The sequence below is a fragment of the Lissotriton helveticus genome, chromosome 6, assembly GCF_964261635.1.
Source record: "Lissotriton helveticus chromosome 6, aLisHel1.1, whole genome shotgun sequence".
Lineage (NCBI taxonomy): Eukaryota > Metazoa > Chordata > Amphibia > Caudata > Salamandridae > Lissotriton > Lissotriton helveticus.
The window spans coordinates 231,403,335-231,418,436 of NC_136067.1; the positions used below are offsets into that span (position 1 = coordinate 231,403,335).

Below are 15,102 nucleotides of genomic sequence, written 5' to 3' on the forward strand. Positions count from 1 at the left end.
ACAATACATGCGGAGGAAGGCAAAATTGGAACTATACTCTATCGCAAGCCAACTGAACGGAACACGTTGCTGCACTACTCTAGCAACCACCCCAGAGGCCTCCGCGATGGTCTCCCCTTTGGCCAATTCCTCCGCATCCGGAGGAATTGCAAGTGGCGCAAGGATTACTTCAGGGAGGCGGATATCCTAGTCTCCAAACTGATCAACAGAGGTTACCCACGACGTCTAGTGAAACAAGCCAAAAAACGGGCATGGTATAACCACCGGGAGGACCTACTAGTGCCAAACCAAAACAAACAAACTTTGAAAAGGATTCCCTTTGTCTCAGTCTTCAGTCCGGACAGCAACAGAGTTGCCAAAATTATTAAAAAGAACTGGACTGTGCTACGATCGGAAGAACAATTCAGCGCACCTCCCCTGTTCTCCTATCAGAGAGGAAGTAACATCGCTAACCACCTCGTTCGTGCCATCACTTGGCCGACCACCAGCACCGAGAGAAACACAAACACCATCACAGCAGCGTGGGGCATGCCCCCTGTCATTGGACATTTCAAATGCCAGTCCTGTAGTGTATGCGAATTGACAATGAACACCAAAGAATTCAAATTCATGGGACAAACACACCAGCTCACTCATCAAACCAATTGCAAAACGCAAAACGTGATCTATGCCATCCGATGCCCGTGTGACTTGATCTACATCGGCCAGACAACGCAAATGGTGAAACAGCGGATCATACAACATAAAAGCAGAATCAATTGCAAGGTACTCACAGCACCCCTGGTCTCACACTTCATTGAGCACTCTCATACTGACACGGACCTAAGATGGCAGGTCATTGAGAAACCTACCCTACCCCTCAGAGGAGGCAACATGACTGCTCTGCTCAACAGAGCTGAATGCAAATGGATCGCCAGGGTTGACTCGGTCAACCGCGGGCTCAACACCCTTGATGAATGGACCAGTACCATCACCACCTAGGTCCCTCTGTCCTCCCCTGCATTGCGATTCACGTAATACAATTTTAAATGATCCTTCGCCCCGACCAGGACTCCAACTGGCTTATTGTACCTCCCAAGCCTTTAACACATCCCTGTAAATTAACCGCCTGGTTTCACACCAAAACCCCTTCCTTCGTTGCTGTTAAAATTTAAAATATGCTCAAAGATTATTCGTTTTAATCCAATTCTTCAACAATGCGGTATTTTCTGTTATGATCATATTCACGTATTGACTCTACATCCATGTCCAGAGCGTCACCGGAGGTATATAAACAGTACACTTACTTCCCTGTATTGCAATTCCAGTATTGTAATTATATGACCTCTGCATTATGAACCTTCGTCCAGACTAAGCCCTTGACCTGGCTCTACGTACTCTCCAAGCCTTTAATACATCCTGTAAATTAACCGTCCGGTTTTACACCAAATAAACCCTGTTGTTCTGGTTAAAACATGCTCTATTCTTGTTTGCAATGCGATTATTATTGTTATGATTCACATGCACCTGTTGGCCCACAACATGCTTTATTGTAATGTGATTTTCATGCTTTAGACGCCGAGAGCGCCACTTGAGCTTTTTCACCTACTGTTTGCATTAAATTGCTGACATTTTCCCCTTTAACGCGACTGCCGGCCTTTGACGGCTTTCTGATACTGCTTTACTTCCTGTTTACTTGGGTTTCCATAGGAACCTTAACCCACGCCCTACCACTCCTCCCCGGCCCTTCCCATTCCCGCCCCCTTCCCTCACTCCTGCCAATGGCCTCGCGACACATCCCCGTTCTTCCATAACCCCGCCCCTGGCTCACGCCCACACTCCGCCCCCCCCTCGCGCGGCAGCCTGGACATAATCCAGGACACAGGGAATGCGCGGTCTGCTCCCGCATTTACTGCCGACCAGCCACGCCAGATGAGCGCTTGCCTTCTGTGCCTTTCATGTTTTCAGGTAAGAGCGTGTCCGAGAGACTGCACCACCAGATCGCACGCAGGAGTCAGCACCTGCTCTATCACGGAGCGTCTAACAGCCTAACTGACCGCATGCGCGCTCTCTTTTTCCAGACGCTGCCCAACTTTGTGAGCAGCCCTAGGACGGAACGCGACCAGGTAATCACATCCACAGACCGTCCCGCACTATCCTGTTACACCCCTGCGTTTTAATACTCACGTCAATATTTTTTCTACAGCAATTGACGCTATTAACAGCCGTGTGCCGCCAGCCTCGCCATCCCAACTGGCACTTTGTAAGTTTATTCCCTTATATGTGGATCACCATTCCACTGAAAGGTCTCCTCCTCGCCGGGCCAATTTTTCCACACTAGTCACCCCAAATAGCACTCTCCTTCCCTTTCTGGCCACCACTACAGTCACGGTCCCTTTTTCACGATAGATCTAATACGATCCAGTCCAATACAAATCCCCCACCCCTCACCTACCTCTCCCCGCCCGCCAATTGCCCTTGCTCACTACTCCCCTCCTTTGTCCACAGCACTGTACCCATCGACAACCCCGTCCTGATGACGATCCTAAACCAAGGGGATCGAAACGCCGTCGACCACACAGCTTGAATCATACGACGCATTTCACACTTAAAGCTTTTACCAGAAAAAAACTATTTTCCAAGTGATTGTAACTTGTTCTGTAATTGAAGCTTTAAATGATGTACATAATTTCATGTATGCGCCACTTATGCTGTTTTTAAAAGCACTTGCACTTCTCATTTCACTTCAAACTGTATATAGCACCTTGCACCAAGTGCCACTGGGTTGTCACAAGATCTAATCTTTACAGTGCTGTCTTAACTGTAAATGCATTACCCCTTGCCCTTGGTGAATAATACCACCCTTTTTCAATCCTCTGACTCCTTGTGTTCTGTTCTTAGTAATGCCTGTGGCATACTCCTATTGAAACAGTCTTTTAAATAATACCTGTTGGGACTTGTTCTTGTTTACACAGTATCCTCTACAGCACGCCAGCCCTACAGCACAGATCTGCAAATGATATGGACCCCTTGACGCACACCCTACTATAGTGCAGGACACCCTACTATAGTGCAGTCCCATTGCTCCGACTGGGAAGGAAAGACATATGAGGCGGTAGCAGATGTTGCTTCTTATTTTAAGTTGCTCATAAAATCCAGTGAGATTGTTGTCTGATTCCTTTCCATGAGATTTGCTCTCTCTAAATTCCCTCCCTCCTAATGTTTTCATGCCTAGCAACCTCAAGGTAAGGTATAGAAGGAACATTAGAATGTCAGTGATTGAATGCACCTGCTAGTGTCCCTAATATTGGCCAGCTGCCTGGGAAAAGGAAACCTGCTCTCAGGTCCACTGCCCTTTATGCTAAAGCAAGCTGCTTGGAGACTTCAAATGAGGTGGGCATGGTTTGAATGATGCAGAAATAACTGGATGAAAATCCCTCTAATGGGCAAAGTTACCATTAGTTAAAATACCCTACCAATGTGTGTTAGGACCAGAAGTCGCAAAGCAAGTATGAGGTAAAGCCAGGTATAGGGAGAAGTTGCAGTTAAGTACCCAGAACACAGGATGACATGTCACCTGCTGCCCCCAGAGTTCACAGAAGGGAATTTTAGTTTCGAAAGGAAGAAAAGGAAAAGCTACCAAAGGAAGTCCCTGAGACTGAACTGATGAGGGCAAACCAAGGACGATTAGTGTGAATATTTAGATCCCAGTTTGGGGAGAGCTATTCAAAGCAAAGTGGTTCCCAAGTGTAAAAGAGCACTCCAAGGAGACAAAACTTGCAAAATGTGTTCGTGTATTGATGGCACTGACCACTGAATAAGGCACCATTACATCTAAAGTCTGTTTACTTTCTGCCTTCAAGTGTGTAAGTTTGTGTTTTACAGCCCCATGTGAAATTGTGTTTGTATGTAAGTGACATTTTCAAGGGTAAATCTGGCCACAAGGCAGCAGAGGCATAAAATAGAAGCATAAAGTCAACGAGTAAGAGTTGTCTGGGTTGTGTATGGGTAATGCACTTTTATGTAGAGTTCCCTGTAGAGGTGTGTTTTCAACTCTTTCCTAAATTTTAGCATCACTGGGGTGGTCCTGATGCATAAGGTTATGTTGTTCCATATCCTGGTGCATAGTGAAAAAGCCTTGTTTTTAAATCCCTTTTATACTGCAGTCTGATTGTGTTCTGGCTACGGGCGTCTTGAGAGCCATCGGAGATGGTCAACTTGTCTTAAAGGTAAGCAGGGGTGTTGGTTGTGGTGACTTTGTAAATGACGTCGCTGATTTTGAAGGTGATGGGTGCCGGCAAGGGGAACCAATGGAGTTCCATCAGGATGGGAGTGACCTTGGTGAACCCTTCAAAAAACAAGGATTATTACAAGATTGCTGGAGTATGAATGTGTCTCCGGAAGCCTGTAGAACTTAGGGGCATATTACCAACAAATAGCGATATTTATCGCTAAGTAGGGTTAGCGGCAATATTTTTATAGCCGCGCATCACCGTTTTTTATCGCTGAGATAACTTGCTGTTAGCAAGGTTTATCTCAAAAGCGATAAAAATCAGGCGAAATGCGTGAATATCGCTCCGAATACAGCGATATTCACACATGAGAGACGAAATGCTCTTAGCCATGTTATCCACCTACCATTGGATAACATGGCTAAGAACTGGTCTGAGCAGGCGTTGGTTTTTGGCTATAGCGAGAATATTTCCATCGCTACGCCTGCCTTGCTAATAGGCGATAGCGACGTTAGCGACTGCTTTCAGTCGCTAACAGGTTGGGTACGCCCACTTTGCATGTCATTAGCGATAAATATCGCTGACATGCAAAGCGGGCCCCAAACCGCTCGATATCGCCTAAAAGCTGTCGCTAACATCAGTTAGCGACAGCTTGCTAATAGAGGGATAGAATTATCGCCGCTTAGCGGCCGTAAATGGCCGCTAAACCGGCGATAATTGCCTATAGCCACCCTTGTTAATATGCACCTTAGTAACTGCTCCTGTGGTTTTGAAAATCAGTCTCAGGCACAGCATGGAAGAAAACAGGGCTAGTCGGTGGTAAACAGTGTCAAAACATGCTGTAATGGTCCATTGTGTTATAAGGAAGCCTGCTGATCCAAGCTGCCCGTGCTTTGCCGGTGTGTCTAACTGTGGAAGTTATAGTATGAGGGAGCTGCCTTGTGCTCCATGCTCCTGGCTATGAACAGCCGCCTAAAACTGAAATCAGACAAGACGGAAGTCCTCATCCTGGGATCATCGTCCTCCGCCTGGGACGATTCCTGGTGGCCCCCTGCCTTGGGCTACACTCCCAAGCCGACGGACCACGCACGCAACCTGGCTTCATCCTGGACTCCTCCCTCTCGATGACCTGACAAGTCAACGCCGTCTCCTCATCGTGCTTGAACACCCTGCGTATGCTCCAGAAGATCTTCCGTTGGATCCCCACCGAGACCAGGAAGACGGTCACCCAGGCACTCGTCACCAGCCGACTGGACTACGGGAACACCCTCTATGCCGGAACCACAGCCAAACTGCAGAAAAGACTCCAACGCATCCAGAACGCCTCCGCACGACTCATCCTGGACATCCCCTGTCACAACCACATCTCCGGCCACCTGAGAGACCTGCACTGGCTCCCCGTCAGCAAGAGGATCACGTTCAGGCTCCTCACCCACGCACACAAGGCTCTCCACGACCTGGGTCCCAAGTACCTCAACGACCACCTGACCTTCTACACGCCCACCCGCCAGCTACGATCTACCAGCCTCGCCCTCGCCGCCGTACCACGCATCCGCAGAGCCACCGCCGGAGAAAGATCCTTCTCCTACCTGGCAGCCAAGACTTGTAACTCCCTCCCCATCCACCTTTGGCTGACCCAGAACCATCTCTCCTTCAGGAAGCAACTCAAGACCTGGCTGTTCATGCAGTAACATATCCCCTCCCCCAGTGCCTTGAGACCCTTCTGGGTGAGTAGCGCGCTATACAAATGTCATGATTGATTGATTGATTGATGATGGTCATGCCAGCATTCTGTAGACATTTCTTCTCCAGCTCTAATATTCCTAGATTGGATTGTAGCTCCATATCCTCAGTGGAAATGAGCTCCTACCTCTAGAGGGGTGCTTTGATTGCTCTGGCTAGAGGAGAGAAGGGATATTTGAGACTGGCCTATGTTCAACAATGGTCCTCATTCTAGGGTTTAGTAGGCATGTGAGTAGAGAACTTGTTTCTTTGATGTCTCCCTAAACAGGATACATTTCCAATGGAATCAAACGGTTACTGATGAGGTAGGGATATGGTGGAAAGCTCCATCAGGGTCAGGAGGCGGAGGCTGTAGTGGAGCCCCTAAAAGTCCAATTTGCCTTCGGGAATGAAAATTAGATTAACCACTTCATTCAGGCATTGCTCCAGCATGCAGTCATTTAAAAATATATATTTTTTTAGAATTTGATATAGCGCGAACTAGACCCGAAGATATCAGGTATCAGAGGGTTTTACATGAGCACCAGATGTGTTTCAGACAGACACATTCATTTTTGTTGGGCACGGGGAGAGTAAGTGATTTGCCCAGAATCACAGGATGTTGAGCGTGGTTGCTGAGACTCGAACACTGTTCCTCAGCTTCGAACTCGACTACTCTAGCCTTAAGGCTACATCCTTCCCCAGCCATCTCCTGGGTATTTTGTTCTATTCTCAGGGGAAAACATGCTACCAGTTACTGATGCAGTCATTATCCTCAGGATTAGTTTTGCCTTTTGCACCTCTAACTGGCTAACTTCAAGATAAAAGAGTGAAGCCACTCACCATTCCTAAAAGCTTGCCACATTGACCACTTAATAATAATAATAATAATAATAATAAAGCATTTTTAAAGCGCATGGCTGCACAGCTGTGTATCCCCGCGCTAACTGCAGAAAATGAACTCACAGAGAATCGAGAAGGGGATAGATGGAGATCATCATAGGGAATCGAGAAGGGAATAGATGGAGATCATCATAGGCTTATTGAGGAAATAGATGGGTTTTCAGTTTGGCTCTGAAAAGAGTTTCTGAAGGTTCCATTCTTAAGTGAACAGGTAGGGCATTCCAATGTTTCACCCCGAGGTAGCGAAAGGAGCGGCCACCAATTTTCGCTCTGTGGACACAGGGGAGTTTGAATAGGGACATTCCTGAGGACCTGAGGTCTCTGGTAGGGCGGTGGATGGTCAAGAGGCCTTTTAGATAGGAGGGACCCTTGTTGTGGGCTATCTTGTGGGCATAGCAGAGGGTCTTGAATTTGATTCTCTCCCTAACGGGGAGCCAGTGCAATTTGGACAGTGCCGCCTTGGCTGATGTTCTTTTGGGAAGACCCAGTACCAAGCGGGCGGCCGCATTTTGTAGGCATTGGAGCTGGTGAAGATGTTTTTGGTTCAGACCTAAAAGGAGAACATTCCCGTAGTCCAGATGAGGTGTAATGAGTGCATGAACGATAGTTTTCCTGGCTTCAGTAGGGATGAGGTCGATGATTTTTCTAAGAATTTTTAACGTGCCAATGCATTTGCCTATGATTTTATTGACATGGGATTTTCCTGATAGATCAGAGTCGATCATGATCCCTAGGTTTTTGACCTTCTCAACAGGGCGAGGGCAGTCGCCTAAAGTAGTGGGCCACCACGCTTGAGACCATAGTGAGGTTTTATTCCCTATCACTAGCACCTCTGTTTTTTCTCCATTCCTACACCTCTTTCTCATTCCCTCATTCCCTCATCCTGCAATGCGACTTATGGTCTCCATAGATTTTGGGCAGTAGGGAGTAGGGGGCAGTGGAATGATTGAAGGACAACCTACATTGAATTGGATGACCCTGTGCTTCCAGTAACAAACCTGGTTGCTCTCTTGGGCACACCATTGGATTTTGGAAGTCAGCAATTTTGGTCAATAAAATACCTGTTACTGTAGTCTATGTATTTAAGATCACACATGGACAGGCAGCTGTAGATGTAAAGCAAATATAGGTTCCTATTAGTCTGTGTGTTTCTTAGCATTACGGAGACCTGTTGACTCTCCCTATGCTGCACTTTGGCGCTGCAGTGATTGACAAATACTGGGTTTTCCTAGGATGGTTGCAGCAGCCCTGTGGTGATGGGGCCCACACTGTTGTACCACTAGACAGCCAGGCAGATGTGATGACTCTACTACCCTGCTAAAGTCTTCCCATTCTTCACATGTCCTGACCATCCTTCAGTGGTGTAGGATTTCTGTTCAAGGGTTTGATGGAGGGGAGGTGGGAGTGGAACTTGGACAGAATGGGTGCCTCCTTCTGAATTAAGATAATGACCGCAATTCTGGTAACATTAGGTAACTACCTCTATTTAGGCCAAGTCCTTCACTGACTGTGGATGATATCTCTTGGGACCATGTAATAACGGCCCTGCAGTTTCATCTGTACTTTGATGTTTCCTCCTACTCTCTTATATACGCCCAGGAACTAATAACCCATATTCTGCAATAGAATAACAATGCGATGGGCACTTATTTAGAACACGTTCCTTATGGACAGTACTATTCAGAACAAGGCAGAACTAAAAGCAGAAGATTCTCATATTTGACAAGAAAACTAGGAGTAATGTAACAAACTCTAGTCTCACTATCTGCTTTAAGGAATCGGTCATTGTTTTAAATGGGCTTCTATGCCTCCTGGGGCTCTGGGCTGCTATGCACAACTGCTTGGAAGCTGAGAAGTTCTTGAACCGGGGGGTGGGGAGGGGAGGGTATGCTAGTGAGACACTGGGAAGACCTTGTGGACTTGAGTGAAATATGCTGAGACACCAATAACTCTTTTCAAGACCACTGAGTTCAGTGCAACCAGTCCAGAAGAAACCATGTTCAAGATTTACAAAGCCCAGGTAGCAAACTATCATGTGGAAATTACAGTCCAACTGTCACATAGGCTTCATCTTGCGATGTGACTAATTTACTAATCAGTTACAGCGCAGAATGTGAATTCACAAAATCTCCTGTCTAATGAATATTAGGAGACATTCCATGACTCCTTGTTAATGCCAGTGAATGCAGGGTTGGAAGCCTGTGATGGACAGCAGAAACCATCCTGCGTTCACATTTATTCCAAGTGAACATTATAATAAGCATTGTGTAACGCTTGAAGGCACAGGTGTAGCCAATGCCACAGAGGAGCATGCAGTTGTGCCCTGTGGCCGCACCATCTCATTCCAAGCCTGTCAACATAATTTACAAAGGGCAAGCAGCCCCTTAGGGTCTCCTTAGTAAATTAGTTACCACCCATGGTCAGTAACTGACCAATTCTTTCCAAATGCAATTGAGGTCAGAAACCATTAAGACATAGTATTCATTAAATTCCAAATAAAAATGGGTGTCCTTTTCGCACCCCCTACTAGTTGTATTTTCATTGGGACACAAAAGTTAATTTGTGACTCAGAAAGGTTGCTCTATACTCATAGTAACGTTTGTACATTTTAAAATACCTTTTTTGGTGCAAAGCCTGTGATTAGCGAATCACAGGCTTCACAACCGCTGAATAGGTATGAACATCTGGAGTTTCATAAATACTGTGGGGAACCAAAGGAGCTCTGGCAATAGAGATGCCACTTTACTTTAAGGTTTTTCCTTCCTGCCATAAATTGTATTGCCTAGTTATTATAAATGTATGCTAGCCTTATTGAATACAGCTCACTGTATCGATCTGTTGACACAACTTGATCTCGATGTGCTTACCCAGCTTCATCTCTTGATCTGTTGACTCAGGGCCTCATTTACAAGGCCCTTGGGGCACTTTTGCATCACTGAAGCATCACTTTTTTGATGCCTCTGTGGCGCAATGTGCCACAGTATATTTACAAGGCCACGCAAAGTCACTCAAGTCCTTCCTGGACTAAAACAATCATCCCGGCACTGCAGTGCGTACAAAGTTTGTAAACTAGACCCTCAGCTTGGTGTTGTGATCTGCTGGCTCCATTTGAGCTCCAGGAAACTCTCAGGAAAAGAAACAATTTACTCAGGTCTAGCACACATCCGGCTACCCTTCATCACCATCAAAAGCTCTTTTTTTGTGCTCCAACTGGTGCATGGTCTACTGCTCAGCATTTCCAAATCTCTAGCCATGCCAAGTTAACGTTGCCTCATCAAGTACGCTTGCAAACATGCACATATAGGCCGAGCTTTGAAATTAGATACTGGTTACTTTGCCCTGTTTTTGCCCTGTTTTACAACATCTGAATCATGCATTTTCTTCAGGTTTCCGACTGTGTGTTATTATGTATTTATCTTTGTAAGCCAAAACTCCTCACTCTGAGGATTGCCTTCAGACGCAGGCCAAGCTATCATAAGCAGTTCAAGTTTGCTCTAACTAAAAACGAATGAAGGGTTTCATATAGAGTCTTTATGGAACAGAAAATCATCCAATTTCTAAGTCTTACCCTTGTAAGTCACACCTTTGTACAAAGCTAGTGGTGACTGTAGCATCACTTCGCGGGAAAGGCAGTAGGAAAGATGGCACTCGTTTAGTTCCCTCTCAACGTACTCATCTAGGCGCAGGAATCATCCTTGGTCTATTAGAGCTCTTTTGTTGGTTACAATGCCTTGATGTCCTTCATGGGCTAGTTCAATGACTAAGGGGTCGATTAGGATGGCGGACTGACAGGAGTCCATCGTCCACCATACATGCGGCGGTCCCGTATCACAAATCAGAATGTGCCCGCCACACAGTTTAGCATTGTGGCGGGTGCTGCTTAAAGCAGCACCCGCCTTGATGTTAAAATCGCTCGTAGTGCATGTCACTGCACCACATGGCAGGCACCACACAGTGCCTGTCACTTGGTGCAGTGTCATGTTGGGGGGTACCCCCCAAGTGCACCCCACCTCCCCCCACAACGGGCACCCGTACCAAAGCTCTGCACACCTTTCCATGGCGGCATCGCCTCCATGGAAAGGCCGCTTTTTACATGTATCCTAATCTGGTGGACGGTGCCTGCTAGGTACCACCACTATTTTTGGCACCCTGCACTGTCCGCCAGGCAATCGGCGGTGGGAAAAATCTAATGGCGGAAGCACCACCACCGCAGGCCCGGCGGTTGCCAATGCCGGCCCTGCGGTTGCGGTCCTTTTGCCATCCTAATCACCCCCACAGTGTCTAAGGCTCTCTCAGGTATGATGATTCTCGTGCCTCTCATCTCATAGTTTCAATCATGCCTATGATCTCCAGACCAAGACTGCACCCATGTTTTCTTTTTTAGTACAGACTACTTTAGCTTGTAAGCTACACTGCAATACTAAAAGGTTGTGTACATGTACGTGAAACATTGTGATGATGGAAATTGGCTTGCATGACCTTTTTGGCACTGCATCAAGTATGAGCCTTCTTACCTTCCCATGCATCATTTTACCCATTGCTAAGGAAGAATGAAGTGATCCACTGACCTAAAGAGCAACACAGGATTCATGTGTCACGCTGCATTGCTGCATGTAACTTAAAAATATATTTATACATGTATTTATTTATTCAACATGAGCAGCAGGACATGTTTAACAAAGACAGGGGCATCAGCAGCGCACAGTACAATAGGCGGATTAGGAGAATGACAAACCAGAGCAGTACATTGCTTTGCAAGTGACCTGAATGTAGCACTGAAGCCATTAGTTACCAATTAAATTACCACCAATGCTCAGTAGAACAGCTCACAAATCCACGATCCATCACATAAAATGCAAGTACTCATGCCATGGTACTATGTCTATATCGTTTTTGATTATTTCTGCCGACACTGCCAAGAGTCAGTCAGCTGAAAACCTACCTTGGCGGGACCTTTCTGGGAGCAGCCGCCACCACCGAGAGTCACCGGGGGTCATTTACAGCGTGAGCAGACGCCGGAGGAGGAGGCAAACTACACCTCCCAGCATCCCTCGCATCGCCCAAGCCAATGACGACACCCCAGTGCGCCAGGAGGCGCTCATAAGGACGCTCGGGTTCCCACGGCGCAGGGACATATTGCCTTTTCTCTCCAAACTGTAAGTTGTGACTCATTGTGACTTTTGTTGGGCCCGAAGGCGAGTTGGAGTGTTGCCTTTGATTGGGTTGGGGCACCAAGCTCATTATGAGTAAAAGGAAGGTGGGGGACAGGGAGGTGGGCACCCTAGATGCTTTTCTAAATAGGGCTGAATCAGTCTTATTACATGAGATACAGGCAACAGAGTGTAGGCTTTCACTAGAACCTATATCATCAAGGGGTGGCTCTTTGCCCAGTGCCCAGGTACCCCTTTCTCAGATGTCTGTGGAATTAGAAGCTGGCTGTGATATAACTCCCCCCAGCCTAACAAGTGTTATCCTAGCTATATGTACCTCCCCTTCTGCCCGGTACACGAGAGCACTGGTCAACACTCAAAAATAAGGCCCTCCACTTCCTGAGTAAGAAGACTGGGATTCGACAGGAACTTTTTGACGAATTAAAATGGTGCGCCGAATTAATTGGGTAGGCCACTCATTTAAATCTATGGCTGGTGACTCTGTGGTACTGAGCTTCAGGTCACCTCCCTTGGTTCGTCACATCCTAGAGTTGGCTGGGCAGTTCCCCCCTGTTGCAGAGGGAATTGGAGTACTCCCACTAGGGTTTTTCTACAACCGTTGGGCTACACTTAAGAATAGGGATGTACGGGCCCCTCAGGGGGTCTTTAACAGGCTAGACCTCCCCATCCAGACCTACAATCGCTACGAGCTGTTGTCAACTCTTGAAGACATAGACTGACTGAGAGGGAGTGCTACTGTACCCCAGACAATAGGTAGAGAGGTTAATATGTCGGTAGTGGAGAATTTATCAATTGGTACCTGTAGTACTAAGGAAATGGTCTGAGGCCACCCTACAATTGAAGGGGTTGTGCTTGGAATGGGGCTTGAGGGGGGGTAAATGGCAGGACGAAGTCCAATAGACAGGGTGCCGTGACCTTTGATAATGGTAGGTTTGACAGCCGCATTGATTACATACTTGTCAATGTGGAACTGTGGTCCCTAGTCCTAGATATGGTAGTACAGAGCAGACCTGAAAACGACCACAAACCCCTGGTTTGTAAAATTGATCATAAAAGCTTTTCCAGCTCTTCCCAGACGGAAGAAGTTGGCTGCCCTATTACACTAACTATTGCGAATGACCTTAGAAGGGTTCGGTGGCCGTGGAGAGCTGCTAATGAAGGGGATGTTCTGCAGATCAGGGCTATGGTCTCAAGGTCTTTGGATAAACTTTTGGTCTGGGAGTCCCAGGAGGTGCAAAATGCTACTATACTGGGAGTCCATAATGAACATTTAGTGGGTTGAAAGGGTTTTTTATTAAATCCAACCCACGTAAAAAGTTCAGCCCACCGAAGCCAAGCTCATGGTATAATAACACGTGTAGACTTGCTCATAAAGGACTGGTAGAAGCCATAAAATCGAGGTCCCAAGGCACCATCAAGCAGTGTAGAGCTAATTACAAATCAGCACTAAGACAAGCTAAGAGAGACTGGGATGAGGACCATTAGAAGGATTTGTTAAATGCCTGTAATGGGAGGAACATGGTCCAATTTTGGGAACTACTCAAGTAGGGGAATAGACTGCAGGCAAAAACCCTGAGTAACTATGTTGAGCCCCGGCATTGGGTGTCCTTCTTTGAAGCACAGTTTAAGGCACCAAATTGTAGCACAAAAGCTGTTCTGTCTATCCAAATTGATAGTCCTTTAGAGTTCACAAATGGAGAGGTCGAATCGGTCCTGAATATAATCCCAAGTGGCAAGGCACCAGGGCCTTACTGTATCCCTGCTGATTTATTCAAGCAGGACTATGAGATATGGGTCCCTTACATAAAGCTACTAGTTAACCCTATTGCTCGGGGAGCTCCTATCCCTCCATCCTGGTCCGGAGCAGAGATTATACCAATCTATAAGAAGGAAGATCGCTCTGCTCCGGCCAATTTCAGACCCATCAGTTTAATCGATGCCGTGCAAAAGGTTGTTGTACGACTGATACTTGGCAGGATACAGGGATGGTTGATTGAAGAGGACATTTTGTCACCCTTACAGGCAGGGTTCAGGTCTCATATAGGTACCCTCGACCAAGCCTTTAGATTTGTTTTAATCTATTGGAAGGAGGTCACCCTAGGCGGGGATATGCTTTTCGCAGCATTTGTGGACCTAAAATCCGCCTTTGATCTTGTTCCAAGGGTAAGGCTGTGGGAAGTTTTAATTAAAATGGGGATTCCCAAAGAGTTGGTTGCCATATCAGTTAAATTGCATGAACATGCTAATACGCAGGTACGATGGGGCAAACCAGGTGAGGTCACTGAAAAGTTTGAGGTGAATAAAGGCGTCCGACAGGGGTGTGTGCTGGCTCCCACCCTGTTTTCTTTATTTATCAATGGGGTGGTCCAGTACTTTACGAACTACCCAACGGATGCGCCAATGCTGGCCGGCATGAAAGTGCCACTGCTCATGTTCGCGGACGACACCCTGATAATATCTAAAAAAAGACAGGGATTACAATTGGCTATGTCTCCTTTTGAGGTGTTCTGCCGCGAGCATGAGCTGGTGGTCAACATAGGGAAAACAAAGTTCATGGTGCTCCATGGGTCAAAGTCAGTAAAAGCACGCGTCCTTATGGATGATGAACCCTTGGAGCAGACAGAGGTTTTTACCTACTTGGGTGTTACCTTTAATAATAAACTGAGCTGGAAGCCCCAAGTAGATATCCTAGTGTTAAAACATACTCAGCTAGCTGGTGCCCTGCTGAAGGAGCACAGTCTGTCCCTCTCCAAGCCTATTGCCCCGATCATTAATATTTATATGTCTAAAATCTGCCCAGCAATCCTATAAGGAGTTGCTAAGTTTTTGAGCTGGGCATGGGTGCTGCGTTCCAAAAACGGTGGGGCAAAATATTTATGTTTGGCTCCATGTTTCTATTTTGATAATGCAATTTATAGCGCCCTTTTTATAGAATTTAAATCTATGATACTTAATATATGCTCTAAGTCTTTTTGCTGGGTTAAATATGTAATACTTTTTTAGAATTGGTTTTAATATTGTATATGTATTTATTTATTATTGTTGGCGAATTTTAGATTTTCATACCTTTGGAGTATTCCTAATGGATGAAATAT

General features: G+C 46.4%; 1 protein-coding gene across 1 annotated transcript in view; it reads right to left on the reverse strand.

Annotated features, from left to right (window-relative positions):
• Positions 1-15,102, reverse strand: part of LOC144762237 (adhesion G-protein coupled receptor F3-like) — a 405,409-nt gene that overhangs the window by 307,043 nt on the left and 83,264 nt on the right. The gene's annotated exons all lie outside the window — the stretch shown is intronic.